The 15168-nt window shown below is 44.9% G+C and overlaps 13 non-coding genes across 13 annotated transcripts; all 13 read right to left on the reverse strand.

Moving 5' to 3' along the window:
* Positions 1 to 886: 886 nt before the first annotated feature.
* On the reverse strand, positions 887 to 1077 carry LOC143789790 (U2 spliceosomal RNA). Its single transcript, XR_013219435.1, has one exon. It is a non-coding gene; the product is annotated as a U2 spliceosomal RNA (small nuclear RNA).
* Positions 1078 to 2036: 959 nt separating this feature from the next.
* On the reverse strand, positions 2037 to 2227 carry LOC143789791 (U2 spliceosomal RNA). The gene has a single exon (XR_013219436.1). It is a non-coding gene; the product is annotated as a U2 spliceosomal RNA (small nuclear RNA).
* Positions 2228 to 3186: 959 nt separating this feature from the next.
* Positions 3187 to 3377, reverse strand: LOC143789792 (U2 spliceosomal RNA). The gene has a single exon (XR_013219437.1). It is a non-coding gene; the product is annotated as a U2 spliceosomal RNA (small nuclear RNA).
* Positions 3378 to 4336: 959 nt separating this feature from the next.
* Positions 4337 to 4527, reverse strand: LOC143789793 (U2 spliceosomal RNA). The gene has a single exon (XR_013219438.1). It is a non-coding gene; the product is annotated as a U2 spliceosomal RNA (small nuclear RNA).
* Positions 4528 to 5486: 959 nt separating this feature from the next.
* On the reverse strand, positions 5487 to 5677 carry LOC143789794 (U2 spliceosomal RNA). The gene has a single exon (XR_013219439.1). It is a non-coding gene; the product is annotated as a U2 spliceosomal RNA (small nuclear RNA).
* A 959-nt stretch (positions 5678 to 6636) lies between these two features.
* On the reverse strand, positions 6637 to 6827 carry LOC143789795 (U2 spliceosomal RNA). Its single transcript, XR_013219440.1, has one exon. It is a non-coding gene; the product is annotated as a U2 spliceosomal RNA (small nuclear RNA).
* A 959-nt stretch (positions 6828 to 7786) lies between these two features.
* On the reverse strand, positions 7787 to 7977 carry LOC143789796 (U2 spliceosomal RNA). The gene has a single exon (XR_013219441.1). It is a non-coding gene; the product is annotated as a U2 spliceosomal RNA (small nuclear RNA).
* A 959-nt stretch (positions 7978 to 8936) lies between these two features.
* On the reverse strand, positions 8937 to 9127 carry LOC143789797 (U2 spliceosomal RNA). Its single transcript, XR_013219442.1, has one exon. It is a non-coding gene; the product is annotated as a U2 spliceosomal RNA (small nuclear RNA).
* Positions 9128 to 10086: 959 nt separating this feature from the next.
* Positions 10087 to 10277, reverse strand: LOC143789799 (U2 spliceosomal RNA). The gene has a single exon (XR_013219443.1). It is a non-coding gene; the product is annotated as a U2 spliceosomal RNA (small nuclear RNA).
* Positions 10278 to 11236: 959 nt separating this feature from the next.
* On the reverse strand, positions 11237 to 11427 carry LOC143789800 (U2 spliceosomal RNA). Its single transcript, XR_013219444.1, has one exon. It is a non-coding gene; the product is annotated as a U2 spliceosomal RNA (small nuclear RNA).
* Positions 11428 to 12384: 957 nt separating this feature from the next.
* On the reverse strand, positions 12385 to 12575 carry LOC143789802 (U2 spliceosomal RNA). Its single transcript, XR_013219446.1, has one exon. It is a non-coding gene; the product is annotated as a U2 spliceosomal RNA (small nuclear RNA).
* A 959-nt stretch (positions 12576 to 13534) lies between these two features.
* On the reverse strand, positions 13535 to 13725 carry LOC143789804 (U2 spliceosomal RNA). Its single transcript, XR_013219448.1, has one exon. It is a non-coding gene; the product is annotated as a U2 spliceosomal RNA (small nuclear RNA).
* A 957-nt stretch (positions 13726 to 14682) lies between these two features.
* On the reverse strand, positions 14683 to 14873 carry LOC143789803 (U2 spliceosomal RNA). Its single transcript, XR_013219447.1, has one exon. It is a non-coding gene; the product is annotated as a U2 spliceosomal RNA (small nuclear RNA).
* Between the last annotated feature and the right edge of the window lie 295 nt (positions 14874 to 15168).

The raw sequence follows: 15168 nt of genomic DNA on the forward strand, positions 1-15168 counted from the left end.
TTGCCGCCGCAGGGAGGACATTTTCAGAAACTCTGGAGGCCTTCTCAATGACAGTTCTGCTGTCAATGACAGTTCTGCTGTGTATGTGTGTCTGTGTGTGAGAGACGGAGAGTGTGTGTGTCTGTCTGTCTGTCTGTCTGTCTGTGTGTGAGTGTTTGTTCAAGCTGTGCACGACGCGTTTTGAATCTGCATAACTCCGCCTACTTTGACCACACCCTCCAGCCAGCCCCATTGTGACAGCACATGAATGTTCCGTGCTAAGATTCTATCGACTGCGGGCAGCGCACCTGGTTGGTGAAAAGCATTAGAATGCTCACACACGCAGGTGTAGATGGACAAGACAAGCCTATTCAACATCAGCACAGGCACCATTTTTACTTATTTTTTTCTTTTAAAAATGCATATAATACAAGGCATTGAAAAGCCGGTGGTCCACAAGAGGGAGACAATGTTTCAAAAAAGAATTCCTGCGGTCAGAAATGCAGTATGTATGGCAGAACTACTCATTGGATACTTCAATTTAAATAGCAAGTGCTGACAGACAGCAGGGGCCTAGTTTGGTAGCCGACACAGTATATTTGCAACACTGTAAGAAAGGCCTAAATCTTAACACACCTGTTGCAGCAACCAGTAAAGACAAATTGATTGATTGATTGATTGATTGATTGATTGCATATTGAATGCAATGCAATGTTTGACAGACATAGGTGAAAGCAAGGCCAGGCAAGGCGCAGAAAATGTTGCAATTGGCCAGGAGAAATCAAACAAAATGCTACACTTGGCCTGAGAAAAGTGCTTCCTTGACCCTGAAATCAATTCACATAAAGGGTTAAAAGACAACTCGCGCTGATTTCAATTCAATCTGTTTTTAGAAACTGGATCAGAGAAGGAGTGCACTGGTCCCGGAGATACTGCAATAACGGGTCAATGCGTGGAGTGGACAGAGCAAGCTCTTCTTCCATCTCCCTGTTCCAAAAATCCATTTAATATATGGTCCCCAAATAGGGGACGTATCAGATATTAAACTGATAAGAACAGATACTACACTTGATCTTAGCCAAAAGGCCGAGAAGCGATACCGAAGCCGCTGTGCCCCGTGGGCCGCACCAAGGCCTACCACCAATACCCATTGTGGAGACAGAGCAAAAGATTGCCGCCGCAGGGAGGACATTTTCAGAAACTCTGGAGGCCTTCTCAATGACAGTTCTGCTGTCAATGACAGTTCTGCTGTGTATGTGTGTCTGTGTGTGAGAGACGGAGAGTGTGTGTGTCTGTCTGTCTGTCTGTCTGTCTGTGTGTGAGTGTTTGTTCAAGCTGTGCACGACGCGTTTTGAATCTGCATAACTCCGCCTACTTTGACCACACCCTCCAGCCAGCCCCATTGTGACAGCACATGAATGTTCCGTGCTAAGATTCTATCGACTGCGGGCAGCGCACCTGGTTGGTGAAAAGCATTAGAATGCTCACACACGCAGGTGTAGATGGACAAGACAAGCCTATTCAACATCAGCACAGGCACCATTTTTACTTATTTTTTTCTTTTAAAAATGCATATAATACAAGGCATTGAAAAGCCGGTGGTCCACAAGAGGGAGACAATGTTTCAAAAAAGAATTCCTGCGGTCAGAAATGCAGTATGTATGGCAGAACTACTCATTGGATACTTCAATTTAAATAGCAAGTGCTGACAGACAGCAGGGGCCTAGTTTGGTAGCCGACACAGTATATTTGCAACACTGTAAGAAAGGCCTAAATCTTAACACACCTGTTGCAGCAACCAGTAAAGACAAATTGATTGATTGATTGATTGATTGATTGATTGCATATTGAATGCAATGCAATGTTTGACAGACATAGGTGAAAGCAAGGCCAGGCAAGGCGCAGAAAATGTTGCAATTGGCCAGGAGAAATCAAACAAAATGCTACACTTGGCCTGAGAAAAGTGCTTCCTTGACCCTGAAATCAATTCACATAAAGGGTTAAAAGACAACTCGCGCTGATTTCAATTCAATCTGTTTTTAGAAACTGGATCAGAGAAGGAGTGCACTGGTCCCGGAGATACTGCAATAACGGGTCAATGCGTGGAGTGGACAGAGCAAGCTCTTCTTCCATCTCCCTGTTCCAAAAATCCATTTAATATATGGTCCCCAAATAGGGGACGTATCAGATATTAAACTGATAAGAACAGATACTACACTTGATCTTAGCCAAAAGGCCGAGAAGCGATACCGAAGCCGCTGTGCCCCGTGGGCCGCACCAAGGCCTACCACCAATACCCATTGTGGAGACAGAGCAAAAGATTGCCGCCGCAGGGAGGACATTTTCAGAAACTCTGGAGGCCTTCTCAATGACAGTTCTGCTGTCAATGACAGTTCTGCTGTGTATGTGTGTCTGTGTGTGAGAGACGGAGAGTGTGTGTGTCTGTCTGTCTGTCTGTCTGTCTGTGTGTGAGTGTTTGTTCAAGCTGTGCACGACGCGTTTTGAATCTGCATAACTCCGCCTACTTTGACCACACCCTCCAGCCAGCCCCATTGTGACAGCACATGAATGTTCCGTGCTAAGATTCTATCGACTGCGGGCAGCGCACCTGGTTGGTGAAAAGCATTAGAATGCTCACACACGCAGGTGTAGATGGACAAGACAAGCCTATTCAACATCAGCACAGGCACCATTTTTACTTATTTTTTTCTTTTAAAAATGCATATAATACAAGGCATTGAAAAGCCGGTGGTCCACAAGAGGGAGACAATGTTTCAAAAAAGAATTCCTGCGGTCAGAAATGCAGTATGTATGGCAGAACTACTCATTGGATACTTCAATTTAAATAGCAAGTGCTGACAGACAGCAGGGGCCTAGTTTGGTAGCCGACACAGTATATTTGCAACACTGTAAGAAAGGCCTAAATCTTAACACACCTGTTGCAGCAACCAGTAAAGACAAATTGATTGATTGATTGATTGATTGATTGATTGCATATTGAATGCAATGCAATGTTTGACAGACATAGGTGAAAGCAAGGCCAGGCAAGGCGCAGAAAATGTTGCAATTGGCCAGGAGAAATCAAACAAAATGCTACACTTGGCCTGAGAAAAGTGCTTCCTTGACCCTGAAATCAATTCACATAAAGGGTTAAAAGACAACTCGCGCTGATTTCAATTCAATCTGTTTTTAGAAACTGGATCAGAGAAGGAGTGCACTGGTCCCGGAGATACTGCAATAACGGGTCAATGCGTGGAGTGGACAGAGCAAGCTCTTCTTCCATCTCCCTGTTCCAAAAATCCATTTAATATATGGTCCCCAAATAGGGGACGTATCAGATATTAAACTGATAAGAACAGATACTACACTTGATCTTAGCCAAAAGGCCGAGAAGCGATACCGAAGCCGCTGTGCCCCGTGGGCCGCACCAAGGCCTACCACCAATACCCATTGTGGAGACAGAGCAAAAGATTGCCGCCGCAGGGAGGACATTTTCAGAAACTCTGGAGGCCTTCTCAATGACAGTTCTGCTGTCAATGACAGTTCTGCTGTGTATGTGTGTCTGTGTGTGAGAGACGGAGAGTGTGTGTGTCTGTCTGTCTGTCTGTCTGTCTGTGTGTGAGTGTTTGTTCAAGCTGTGCACGACGCGTTTTGAATCTGCATAACTCCGCCTACTTTGACCACACCCTCCAGCCAGCCCCATTGTGACAGCACATGAATGTTCCGTGCTAAGATTCTATCGACTGCGGGCAGCGCACCTGGTTGGTGAAAAGCATTAGAATGCTCACACACGCAGGTGTAGATGGACAAGACAAGCCTATTCAACATCAGCACAGGCACCATTTTTACTTATTTTTTTCTTTTAAAAATGCATATAATACAAGGCATTGAAAAGCCGGTGGTCCACAAGAGGGAGACAATGTTTCAAAAAAGAATTCCTGCGGTCAGAAATGCAGTATGTATGGCAGAACTACTCATTGGATACTTCAATTTAAATAGCAAGTGCTGACAGACAGCAGGGGCCTAGTTTGGTAGCCGACACAGTATATTTGCAACACTGTAAGAAAGGCCTAAATCTTAACACACCTGTTGCAGCAACCAGTAAAGACAAATTGATTGATTGATTGATTGATTGATTGATTGCATATTGAATGCAATGCAATGTTTGACAGACATAGGTGAAAGCAAGGCCAGGCAAGGCGCAGAAAATGTTGCAATTGGCCAGGAGAAATCAAACAAAATGCTACACTTGGCCTGAGAAAAGTGCTTCCTTGACCCTGAAATCAATTCACATAAAGGGTTAAAAGACAACTCGCGCTGATTTCAATTCAATCTGTTTTTAGAAACTGGATCAGAGAAGGAGTGCACTGGTCCCGGAGATACTGCAATAACGGGTCAATGCGTGGAGTGGACAGAGCAAGCTCTTCTTCCATCTCCCTGTTCCAAAAATCCATTTAATATATGGTCCCCAAATAGGGGACGTATCAGATATTAAACTGATAAGAACAGATACTACACTTGATCTTAGCCAAAAGGCCGAGAAGCGATACCGAAGCCGCTGTGCCCCGTGGGCCGCACCAAGGCCTACCACCAATACCCATTGTGGAGACAGAGCAAAAGATTGCCGCCGCAGGGAGGACATTTTCAGAAACTCTGGAGGCCTTCTCAATGACAGTTCTGCTGTCAATGACAGTTCTGCTGTGTATGTGTGTCTGTGTGTGAGAGACGGAGAGTGTGTGTGTCTGTCTGTCTGTCTGTCTGTCTGTGTGTGAGTGTTTGTTCAAGCTGTGCACGACGCGTTTTGAATCTGCATAACTCCGCCTACTTTGACCACACCCTCCAGCCAGCCCCATTGTGACAGCACATGAATGTTCCGTGCTAAGATTCTATCGACTGCGGGCAGCGCACCTGGTTGGTGAAAAGCATTAGAATGCTCACACACGCAGGTGTAGATGGACAAGACAAGCCTATTCAACATCAGCACAGGCACCATTTTTACTTATTTTTTTCTTTTAAAAATGCATATAATACAAGGCATTGAAAAGCCGGTGGTCCACAAGAGGGAGACAATGTTTCAAAAAAGAATTCCTGCGGTCAGAAATGCAGTATGTATGGCAGAACTACTCATTGGATACTTCAATTTAAATAGCAAGTGCTGACAGACAGCAGGGGCCTAGTTTGGTAGCCGACACAGTATATTTGCAACACTGTAAGAAAGGCCTAAATCTTAACACACCTGTTGCAGCAACCAGTAAAGACAAATTGATTGATTGATTGATTGATTGATTGATTGCATATTGAATGCAATGCAATGTTTGACAGACATAGGTGAAAGCAAGGCCAGGCAAGGCGCAGAAAATGTTGCAATTGGCCAGGAGAAATCAAACAAAATGCTACACTTGGCCTGAGAAAAGTGCTTCCTTGACCCTGAAATCAATTCACATAAAGGGTTAAAAGACAACTCGCGCTGATTTCAATTCAATCTGTTTTTAGAAACTGGATCAGAGAAGGAGTGCACTGGTCCCGGAGATACTGCAATAACGGGTCAATGCGTGGAGTGGACAGAGCAAGCTCTTCTTCCATCTCCCTGTTCCAAAAATCCATTTAATATATGGTCCCCAAATAGGGGACGTATCAGATATTAAACTGATAAGAACAGATACTACACTTGATCTTAGCCAAAAGGCCGAGAAGCGATACCGAAGCCGCTGTGCCCCGTGGGCCGCACCAAGGCCTACCACCAATACCCATTGTGGAGACAGAGCAAAAGATTGCCGCCGCAGGGAGGACATTTTCAGAAACTCTGGAGGCCTTCTCAATGACAGTTCTGCTGTCAATGACAGTTCTGCTGTGTATGTGTGTCTGTGTGTGAGAGACGGAGAGTGTGTGTGTCTGTCTGTCTGTCTGTCTGTCTGTGTGTGAGTGTTTGTTCAAGCTGTGCACGACGCGTTTTGAATCTGCATAACTCCGCCTACTTTGACCACACCCTCCAGCCAGCCCCATTGTGACAGCACATGAATGTTCCGTGCTAAGATTCTATCGACTGCGGGCAGCGCACCTGGTTGGTGAAAAGCATTAGAATGCTCACACACGCAGGTGTAGATGGACAAGACAAGCCTATTCAACATCAGCACAGGCACCATTTTTACTTATTTTTTTCTTTTAAAAATGCATATAATACAAGGCATTGAAAAGCCGGTGGTCCACAAGAGGGAGACAATGTTTCAAAAAAGAATTCCTGCGGTCAGAAATGCAGTATGTATGGCAGAACTACTCATTGGATACTTCAATTTAAATAGCAAGTGCTGACAGACAGCAGGGGCCTAGTTTGGTAGCCGACACAGTATATTTGCAACACTGTAAGAAAGGCCTAAATCTTAACACACCTGTTGCAGCAACCAGTAAAGACAAATTGATTGATTGATTGATTGATTGATTGATTGCATATTGAATGCAATGCAATGTTTGACAGACATAGGTGAAAGCAAGGCCAGGCAAGGCGCAGAAAATGTTGCAATTGGCCAGGAGAAATCAAACAAAATGCTACACTTGGCCTGAGAAAAGTGCTTCCTTGACCCTGAAATCAATTCACATAAAGGGTTAAAAGACAACTCGCGCTGATTTCAATTCAATCTGTTTTTAGAAACTGGATCAGAGAAGGAGTGCACTGGTCCCGGAGATACTGCAATAACGGGTCAATGCGTGGAGTGGACAGAGCAAGCTCTTCTTCCATCTCCCTGTTCCAAAAATCCATTTAATATATGGTCCCCAAATAGGGGACGTATCAGATATTAAACTGATAAGAACAGATACTACACTTGATCTTAGCCAAAAGGCCGAGAAGCGATACCGAAGCCGCTGTGCCCCGTGGGCCGCACCAAGGCCTACCACCAATACCCATTGTGGAGACAGAGCAAAAGATTGCCGCCGCAGGGAGGACATTTTCAGAAACTCTGGAGGCCTTCTCAATGACAGTTCTGCTGTCAATGACAGTTCTGCTGTGTATGTGTGTCTGTGTGTGAGAGACGGAGAGTGTGTGTGTCTGTCTGTCTGTCTGTCTGTCTGTGTGTGAGTGTTTGTTCAAGCTGTGCACGACGCGTTTTGAATCTGCATAACTCCGCCTACTTTGACCACACCCTCCAGCCAGCCCCATTGTGACAGCACATGAATGTTCCGTGCTAAGATTCTATCGACTGCGGGCAGCGCACCTGGTTGGTGAAAAGCATTAGAATGCTCACACACGCAGGTGTAGATGGACAAGACAAGCCTATTCAACATCAGCACAGGCACCATTTTTACTTATTTTTTTCTTTTAAAAATGCATATAATACAAGGCATTGAAAAGCCGGTGGTCCACAAGAGGGAGACAATGTTTCAAAAAAGAATTCCTGCGGTCAGAAATGCAGTATGTATGGCAGAACTACTCATTGGATACTTCAATTTAAATAGCAAGTGCTGACAGACAGCAGGGGCCTAGTTTGGTAGCCGACACAGTATATTTGCAACACTGTAAGAAAGGCCTAAATCTTAACACACCTGTTGCAGCAACCAGTAAAGACAAATTGATTGATTGATTGATTGATTGATTGATTGCATATTGAATGCAATGCAATGTTTGACAGACATAGGTGAAAGCAAGGCCAGGCAAGGCGCAGAAAATGTTGCAATTGGCCAGGAGAAATCAAACAAAATGCTACACTTGGCCTGAGAAAAGTGCTTCCTTGACCCTGAAATCAATTCACATAAAGGGTTAAAAGACAACTCGCGCTGATTTCAATTCAATCTGTTTTTAGAAACTGGATCAGAGAAGGAGTGCACTGGTCCCGGAGATACTGCAATAACGGGTCAATGCGTGGAGTGGACAGAGCAAGCTCTTCTTCCATCTCCCTGTTCCAAAAATCCATTTAATATATGGTCCCCAAATAGGGGACGTATCAGATATTAAACTGATAAGAACAGATACTACACTTGATCTTAGCCAAAAGGCCGAGAAGCGATACCGAAGCCGCTGTGCCCCGTGGGCCGCACCAAGGCCTACCACCAATACCCATTGTGGAGACAGAGCAAAAGATTGCCGCCGCAGGGAGGACATTTTCAGAAACTCTGGAGGCCTTCTCAATGACAGTTCTGCTGTCAATGACAGTTCTGCTGTGTATGTGTGTCTGTGTGTGAGAGACGGAGAGTGTGTGTGTCTGTCTGTCTGTCTGTCTGTCTGTGTGTGAGTGTTTGTTCAAGCTGTGCACGACGCGTTTTGAATCTGCATAACTCCGCCTACTTTGACCACACCCTCCAGCCAGCCCCATTGTGACAGCACATGAATGTTCCGTGCTAAGATTCTATCGACTGCGGGCAGCGCACCTGGTTGGTGAAAAGCATTAGAATGCTCACACACGCAGGTGTAGATGGACAAGACAAGCCTATTCAACATCAGCACAGGCACCATTTTTACTTATTTTTTTCTTTTAAAAATGCATATAATACAAGGCATTGAAAAGCCGGTGGTCCACAAGAGGGAGACAATGTTTCAAAAAAGAATTCCTGCGGTCAGAAATGCAGTATGTATGGCAGAACTACTCATTGGATACTTCAATTTAAATAGCAAGTGCTGACAGACAGCAGGGGCCTAGTTTGGTAGCCGACACAGTATATTTGCAACACTGTAAGAAAGGCCTAAATCTTAACACACCTGTTGCAGCAACCAGTAAAGACAAATTGATTGATTGATTGATTGATTGATTGATTGCATATTGAATGCAATGCAATGTTTGACAGACATAGGTGAAAGCAAGGCCAGGCAAGGCGCAGAAAATGTTGCAATTGGCCAGGAGAAATCAAACAAAATGCTACACTTGGCCTGAGAAAAGTGCTTCCTTGACCCTGAAATCAATTCACATAAAGGGTTAAAAGACAACTCGCGCTGATTTCAATTCAATCTGTTTTTAGAAACTGGATCAGAGAAGGAGTGCACTGGTCCCGGAGATACTGCAATAACGGGTCAATGCGTGGAGTGGACAGAGCAAGCTCTTCTTCCATCTCCCTGTTCCAAAAATCCATTTAATATATGGTCCCCAAATAGGGGACGTATCAGATATTAAACTGATAAGAACAGATACTACACTTGATCTTAGCCAAAAGGCCGAGAAGCGATACCGAAGCCGCTGTGCCCCGTGGGCCGCACCAAGGCCTACCACCAATACCCATTGTGGAGACAGAGCAAAAGATTGCCGCCGCAGGGAGGACATTTTCAGAAACTCTGGAGGCCTTCTCAATGACAGTTCTGCTGTCAATGACAGTTCTGCTGTGTATGTGTGTCTGTGTGTGAGAGACGGAGAGTGTGTGTGTCTGTCTGTCTGTCTGTCTGTCTGTGTGTGAGTGTTTGTTCAAGCTGTGCACGACGCGTTTTGAATCTGCATAACTCCGCCTACTTTGACCACACCCTCCAGCCAGCCCCATTGTGACAGCACATGAATGTTCCGTGCTAAGATTCTATCGACTGCGGGCAGCGCACCTGGTTGGTGAAAAGCATTAGAATGCTCACACACGCAGGTGTAGATGGACAAGACAAGCCTATTCAACATCAGCACAGGCACCATTTTTACTTATTTTTTTCTTTTAAAAATGCATATAATACAAGGCATTGAAAAGCCGGTGGTCCACAAGAGGGAGACAATGTTTCAAAAAAGAATTCCTGCGGTCAGAAATGCAGTATGTATGGCAGAACTACTCATTGGATACTTCAATTTAAATAGCAAGTGCTGACAGACAGCAGGGGCCTAGTTTGGTAGCCGACACAGTATATTTGCAACACTGTAAGAAAGGCCTAAATCTTAACACACCTGTTGCAGCAACCAGTAAAGACAAATTGATTGATTGATTGATTGATTGATTGATTGCATATTGAATGCAATGCAATGTTTGACAGACATAGGTGAAAGCAAGGCCAGGCAAGGCGCAGAAAATGTTGCAATTGGCCAGGAGAAATCAAACAAAATGCTACACTTGGCCTGAGAAAAGTGCTTCCTTGACCCTGAAATCAATTCACATAAAGGGTTAAAAGACAACTCGCGCTGATTTCAATTCAATCTGTTTTTAGAAACTGGATCAGAGAAGGAGTGCACTGGTCCCGGAGATACTGCAATAACGGGTCAATGCGTGGAGTGGACAGAGCAAGCTCTTCTTCCATCTCCCTGTTCCAAAAATCCATTTAATATATGGTCCCCAAATAGGGGACGTATCAGATATTAAACTGATAAGAACAGATACTACACTTGATCTTAGCCAAAAGGCCGAGAAGCGATACCGAAGCCGCTGTGCCCCGTGGGCCGCACCAAGGCCTACCACCAATACCCATTGTGGAGACAGAGCAAAAGATTGCCGCCGCAGGGAGGACATTTTCAGAAACTCTGGAGGCCTTCTCAATGACAGTTCTGCTGTCAATGACAGTTCTGCTGTGTATGTGTGTCTGTGTGTGAGAGACGGAGAGTGTGTGTGTCTGTCTGTCTGTCTGTCTGTCTGTGTGTGAGTGTTTGTTCAAGCTGTGCACGACGCGTTTTGAATCTGCATAACTCCGCCTACTTTGACCACACCCTCCAGCCAGCCCCATTGTGACAGCACATGAATGTTCCGTGCTAAGATTCTATCGACTGCGGGCAGCGCACCTGGTTGGTGAAAAGCATTAGAATGCTCACACACGCAGGTGTAGATGGACAAGACAAGCCTATTCAACATCAGCACAGGCACCATTTTTACTTATTTTTTTCTTTTAAAAATGCATATAATACAAGGCATTGAAAAGCCGGTGGTCCACAAGAGGGAGACAATGTTTCAAAAAAGAATTCCTGCGGTCAGAAATGCAGTATGTATGGCAGAACTACTCATTGGATACTTCAATTTAAATAGCAAGTGCTGACAGACAGCAGGGGCCTAGTTTGGTAGCCGACACAGTATATTTGCAACACTGTAAGAAAGGCCTAAATCTTAACACACCTGTTGCAGCAACCAGTAAAGACAAATTGATTGATTGATTGATTGATTGATTGATTGCATATTGAATGCAATGCAATGTTTGACAGACATAGGTGAAAGCAAGGCCAGGCAAGGCGCAGAAAATGTTGCAATTGGCCAGGAGAAATCAAACAAAATGCTACACTTGGCCTGAGAAAAGTGCTTCCTTGACCCTGAAATCAATTCACATAAAGGGTTAAAAGACAACTCGCGCTGATTTCAATTCAATCTGTTTTTAGAAACTGGATCAGAGAAGGAGTGCACTGGTCCCGGAGATACTGCAATAACGGGTCAATGCGTGGAGTGGACAGAGCAAGCTCTTCTTCCATCTCCCTGTTCCAAAAATCCATTTAATATATGGTCCCCAAATAGGGGACGTATCAGATATTAAACTGATAAGAACAGATACTACACTTGATCTTAGCCAAAAGGCCGAGAAGCGATACCGAAGCCGCTGTGCCCCGTGGGCCGCACCAAGGCCTACCACCAATACCCATTGTGGAGACAGAGCAAAAGATTGCCGCCGCAGGGAGGACATTTTCAGAAACTCTGGAGGCCTTCTCAATGACAGTTCTGCTGTCAATGACAGTTCTGCTGTGTATGTGTGTCTGTGTGTGAGAGACGGAGAGTGTGTGTGTCTGTCTGTCTGTCTGTCTGTCTGTGTGTGAGTGTTTGTTCAAGCTGTGCACGACGCGTTTTGAATCTGCATAACTCCGCCTACTTTGACCACACCCTCCAGCCAGCCCCATTGTGACAGCACATGAATGTTCCGTGCTAAGATTCTATCGACTGCGGGCAGCGCACCTGGTGGTGAAAAGCATTAGAATGCTCACACACGCAGGTGTAGATGGACAAGACAAGCCTATTTCAACATCAGCACAGGCACCATTTTTACTTATTTTTTTCTTTTAAAAATGCATATAATACAAGGCATTGAAAAGCCGGTGGTCCACAAGAGGGAGACAATGTTTCAAAAAAGAATTCCTGCGGTCAGAAATGCAGTATGTATGGCAGAACTACTCATTGGATACTTCAATTTAAATAGCAAGTGCTGACAGACAGCAGGGGCCTAGTTTGGTAGCCGACACAGTATATTTGCAACACTGTAAGAAAGGCCTAAATCTTAACACACCTGTTGCAGCAACCAGTAAAGACAAATTGATTGATTGATTGATTGATTGATTGATTGCATATTGAATGCAATGCAATGTTTGACAGACATAGGTGAAAGCAAGGCCAGGCAAGGCGCAGAAAATGTTGCAATTGGCCAGGAGAAATCAAACAAAATGCTACACTTGGCCTGAGAAAAGTGCTTCCTTGACCCTGAAATCAATTCACATAAGGGTTAAAAGACAACTCGCGCTGATTTCAATTCAATCTGTTTTAGAAACTGGATCAGAGAAGGAGTGCACTGGTCCCGGAGATACTGCAATAACGGGTCAATGCGTGGAGTGGACAGAGCAAGCTCTTCTTCCATCTCCCTGTTCCAAAAATCCATTTAATATATGGTCCCCAAATAGGGGACGTATCAGATATTAAACTGATAAGAACAGATACTACACTTGATCTTAGCCAAAAGGCCGAGAAGCGATACCGAAGCCGCTGTGCCCGTGGGCCGCACCAAGGCCTACCACCAATACCCATTGTGGAGACAGAGCAAAAGATTGCCGCCGCAGGGAGGACATTTTCAGAAACTCTGGAGGCCTTCTCAATGACAGTTCTGCTGTCAATGACAGTTCTGCTGTGTATGTGTGTCTGTGTGTGAGAGACGGAGAGTGTGTGTGTCTGTCTGTCTGTCTGTCTGTCTGTGTGTGAGTGTTTGTTCAAGCTGTGCACGACGCGTTTTGAATCTGCATAACTCCGCCTACTTTGACCACACCCTCCAGCCAGCCCCATTGTGACAGCACATGAATGTTCCGTGCTAAGATTCTATCGACTGCGGGCAGCGCACCTGGTTGGTGAAAAGCATTAGAATGCTCACACACGCAGGTGTAGATGGACAAGACAAGCCTATTCAACATCAGCACAGGCACCATTTTTACTTATTTTTTTCTTTTAAAAATGCATATAATACAAGGCATTGAAAAGCCGGTGGTCCACAAGAGGGAGACAATGTTTCAAAAAAGAATTCCTGCGGTCAGAAATGCAGTATGTATGGCAGAACTACTCATTGGATACTTCAATTTAAATAGCAAGTGCTGACAGACAGCAGGGGCCTAGTTTGGTAGCCGACACAGTATATTTGCAACACTGTAAGAAAGGCCTAAATCTTAACACACCTGTTGCAGCAACCAGTAAAGACAAATTGATTGATTGATTGATTGATTGATTGATTGCATATTGAATGCAATGCAATGTTTGACAGACATAGGTGAAAGCAAGGCCAGGCAAGGCGCAGAAAATGTTGCAATTGGCCAGGAGAAATCAAACAAAATGCTACACTTGGCCTGAGAAAAGTGCTTCCTTGACCCTGAAATCAATTCACATAAAGGGTTAAAAGACAACTCGCGCTGATTTCAATTCAATCTGTTTTTAGAAACTGGATCAGAGAAGGGAGTGCACTGGTCCCGGAGATACTGCAATAACGGGTCAATGCGTGGAGTGGACAGAGCAAGCTCTTCTTCCATCTCCCTGTTCCAAAAATCCATTTAATATATGGTCCCCAAATAGGGGACGTATCAGATATTAAACTGATAAGAACAGATACTACACTTGATCTTAGCCAAAAGGCCGAGAAGCGATACCGAAGCCGCTGTGCCCCGTGGGCCGCACCAAGGCCTACCACCAATACCCATTGTGGAGACAGAGCAAAAGATTGCCGCCGCAGGAGGACATTTTCAGAAACTCTGGAGGCCTTCTCAATGACAGTTCTGCTGTCAATGACAGTTCTGCTGTGTATGTGTGTCTGTGTGTGAGAGACGGAGAGTGTGTGTGTCTGTCTGTCTGTCTGTCTGTCTGTGTGTGAGTGTTTGTTCAAGCTGTGCACGACGCGTTTTGAATCTGCATAACTCCGCCTACTTTGACCACACCCTCCAGCCAGCCCATTGTGACAGCACATGAATGTTCCGTGCTAAGATTCTATCGACTGCGGGCAGCGCACCTGGTTGGTGAAAAGCATTAGAATGCTCACACACGCAGGTGTAGATGGACAAGACAAGCCTATTCAACATCAGCACAGGCACCATTTTTACTTATTTTTTTCTTTTAAAAATGCATATAATACAAGGCATTGAAAAGCCGGTGGTCCACAAGAGGGAGACAATGTTTCAAAAAAGAATTCCTGCGGTCAGAAATGCAGTATGTATGGCAGAACTACTCATTGGATACTTCAATTTAAATAGCAAGTGCTGACAGACAGCAGGGGCCTAGTTTGGTAGCCGACACAGTATATTTGCAACACTGTAAGAAAGGCCTAAATCTTAACACACCTGTTGCAGCAACCAGTAAAGACAAATTGATTGATTGATTGATTGATTGATTGATTGCATATTGAATGCAATGCAATGTTTGACAGACATAGGTGAAAGCAAGGCCAGGCAAGGCGCAGAAAATGTTGCAATTGGCCAGGAGAAATCAAACAAAATGCTACACTTGGCCTGAGAAAAGTGCTTCCTTGACCCTGAAATCAATTCACATAAAGGGTTAAAAGACAACTCGCGCTGATTTCAATTCAATCTGTTTTTAGAAACTGGATCAGAGAAGGAGTGCACTGGTCCCGGAGATACTGCAATAACGGGTCAATGCGTGGAGTGGACAGAGCAAGCTCTTCTTCCATCTCCCTGTTCCAAAAATCCATTTAATATATGGTCCCCAAATAGGGGACGTATCAGATATTAAACTGATAAGAACAGATACTACACTTGATCTTAGCCAAAAGGCCGAGAAGCGATACCGAAGCCGCTGTGCCCCGTGGGCCGCACCAAGGCCTACCACCAATACCCATTGTGGAGACAGAGCAAAAGATTGCCGCCGCAGGGAGGACATTTTCAGAAACTCTGGAGGCCTTCTCAATGACAGTTCTGCTGTCAATGACAGTTCTGCTGTGTATGTGTGTCTGTGTGTGAGAGACGGAGAGTGTGTGTGTCTGTCTGTCTGTCTGTCTGTCTGTGTGTGAGTGTTTGTTCAAGCTGTGCACGACGCGTTTTGAATCTGCATAACTCCGCCTACTTTGACCACACCCTCCAG

The sequence above is a fragment of the Ranitomeya variabilis genome, unplaced genomic scaffold, assembly GCF_051348905.1.
Source record: "Ranitomeya variabilis isolate aRanVar5 unplaced genomic scaffold, aRanVar5.hap1 Scaffold_333, whole genome shotgun sequence".
NCBI classification, from domain to species: Eukaryota; Metazoa; Chordata; class Amphibia; order Anura; family Dendrobatidae; genus Ranitomeya; species Ranitomeya variabilis.